We start from the raw sequence: 2,969 nt of genomic DNA, 5'->3' as shown, positions 1-2,969 counted from the left end.
ATGGCAACGCAATGAGTTTTACTCGTGACGCCGTTCTCTTCCGGTCGAGGGTTCGTGGGCCCAATTCTGAGGTCGGAGCCCAGATCTGCGGTTTACCCGACTTGCCGCGTCACGCGCGCCGCTCCAGCTCCTCTTCAGTTGCTTCCGCCATCTGTCCTACGTCACCCCGTGGAGCTCGCCTCCAACTAACTAGGCTCCGGAAAGGAACGAAAGCGAAAAAACAGCGGGACCGACGCACTGCCGAAACTGTTGGGGAACTTCTTTTCGGTTCAACTGTGTTAGCCAGGCCCCGCGGCCGATTGGAACCGGGGCCTCGACAGGCCTGCCCGTGGCACAGGGCCGGGGTGGGGACGACAAGGCCTGACATTCCATGCGACGGCATGTGATTTCACGCGGCCCGGAGGGGGGCGTTGGATAGCCAACCCATGGTCACATGGCACGGCACAAACGTGGCTCTTATACAATTTGGCGTTACAAGCTAACGGATGCGATCATACCAACTCACATGCACCGGATCCCATCAGAACTCCGAAGTTAAGCGAGTTTGGGCGAGAGTAGTACTAGGATGGGTGACCTCCTGGGAAGTCCTCGTGTTGCATCCCCTCCCCTTTGCTTTTTTGACGTTTCGATTGTCGCGGGCGTCCGCTTTCCGCCGTGGCTGTTCTTTGTTTTTCCGCGGCCCCGTGACGCAGCGTGGCAATCTGGGTAAAGTTTGCTCAAATACTCCTAGAAAGCCTTGGATTAACAGCGGAATTGAAGTGGGAAAATAACAGAGTTTTCGAAAACTGCGAGAATTGGATTTCGGGCTAGTAAACGATGTCGGATGCCCGAAAAAGCCCACAGGTCATGGCAACGCAATGAGTTTTACTCGTGACGCCGTTCTCTTCCGGTCGAGGGTTCGTGGGCCCAATTCTGAGGTCGGAGCCCAGATCTGCGGTTTACCCGACTTGCCGCGTCACGCGCGCCGCTCCAGCTCCTCTTCAGTTGCTTCCGCCATCTGTCCTACGTCACCCCGTGGAGCTCGCCTCCAACTAACTAGGCTCCGAAAATGAACGAAAGCGAAAAAACAGCGGGACCGACGCACTGCCGAAACTGTTGGGGAACTTCTTTTCGGTTCAACTGTCGTTAGCCAGGCCCCGCGGCCGATTGGAACCGGGGCCTCGACAGGCCTGCCCGTGGCACAGGGCCGGGGTGGGGACGACAAGGCCTGACATTCCATGCGACGGCATGTGATTTCACGCGGCCCGGAGGGGGGCGTTGGATAGCCAACCCATGGTCACATGGCACGGCACAAACGTGGCTCTTATACAATTTGGCGTTACAAGCTAACGGATGCGATCATACCAACTCACATGCACCGGATCCCATCAGAACTCCGAAGTTAAGCGAGTTTGGGCGAGAGTAGTACTAGGATGGGTGACCTCCTGGGAAGTCCTCGTGTTGCATCCCCTCCCTTTTGCTTTTTTGACGTTTCGATTGTCGCGGGCGTCCGCTTTCCGCCGTGGCTGTTCTTTGTTTTTCCGCGGCCCCGTGACGCAGCGTGGCAATCTGGGTAAAGTTTGCTCAAATACTCCTAGAAAGCCTTGGATTAACAGCGGAATTGAAGTGGGAAAATAACAGAGTTTTCGAAAACTGCGAGAATTGGATTTCGGGCTAGTAAACGATGTCGGATGCCCGAAAAAGCCCACAGGTCATGGCAACGCGATGAGTTTTACTCGTGACGCCGTTCTCTTCCGGCCGAGGGTTCGTGTGCCCAATTCTGAGGTCGGAGCCCAGATCTGCGGTTTACCCGACTTGCCGCTTCACGCGCGCCGCTCCAGCTCCTCTTCAGTTGCTTCCGCCATCTGTCCTACGTCACCCCGTGGAGCTCGCCTCCAACTAACTAGGCTCCGGAAAGGAACGAAAGCGAAAAAACAGCGGGACCGACGCACTGCCGAAACTGTTGGGGAACTTCTTTTCGGTTCAACTGTGTTAGCTAGGCCCCGCGGCCGATTGGAACCGGGGCCTCGACAGGCCTGCCCGTGGCACAGGGCCGGGGTGGGGACGACAAGGCCTGACATTCCATGCGACGGCATGTGATTTCACGCGGCCCGGAGGGGGGCGTTGGATAGCCAACCCATGGTCACATGGCACGGCACAAACGTGGCTCTTATACAATTTGGCGTTACAAGCTAACGGATGCGATCATACCAACTCACATGCACCGGATCCCATCAGAACTCCGAAGTTAAGCGAGTTTGGGCGAGAGTAGTACTAGGATGGGTGACCTCCTGGGAAGTCCTCGTGTTGCATCCCCTCCCTTTTGCTTTTTTGACGTTTCGATTGTCGCGGGCGTCCGCTTTCCGCCGTGGCTGTTCTTTGTTTTTCCGCGGCCCCGTGACGCAGCGTGGCAATCTGGGTAAAGTTTGCTCAAATACTCCTAGAAAGCCTTGGATTAACAGCGGAATTGAAGTGGGAAAATAACAGAGTTTTCGAAAACTGCGAGAATTGGATTTCGGGCTAGTAAACGATGTCGGATGCCCGAAAAAGCCCACAGGTCATGGCATCGCGATGAGTTTTACTCGTGACGCCGTTCTCTTCCGGCCGAGGGTTCGTGTGCCCAATTCTGAGGTCGGAGCCCAGATCTGCGGTTTACCCGACTTGCCGCTTCACGCGCGCCGCTCCAGCTCCTCTTCAGTTGCTTCCGCCATCTGTCCTACGTCACCCCGTGGAGCTCGCCTCCAACTAACTAGGCTCCGGAAAGGAACGAAAGCGAAAAAACAGCGGGACCGACGCACTGCCGAAACTGTTGGGGAACTTCTTTTCGGTTCAACTGTGTTAGCCAGGCCCCGCGGCCGATTGGAACCGGGGCCTCGACAGGCCTGCCCGTGGCACAGGGCCGGGGTGGGGACGACAAGGCCTGACATTCCATGCGACGGCATGTGATTTCACGCGGCCCGGAGGGGGGCGTTGGATAGCCAACCCATGGT

This window comes from Prunus persica, chromosome G8, assembly GCF_000346465.2.
Source record: "Prunus persica cultivar Lovell chromosome G8, Prunus_persica_NCBIv2, whole genome shotgun sequence".
NCBI classification, from domain to species: Eukaryota; Viridiplantae; Streptophyta; class Magnoliopsida; order Rosales; family Rosaceae; genus Prunus; species Prunus persica.
The sequence above is the reverse complement of the archived record's forward strand: the minus strand, read 5'-3'. Positions refer to the sequence as shown.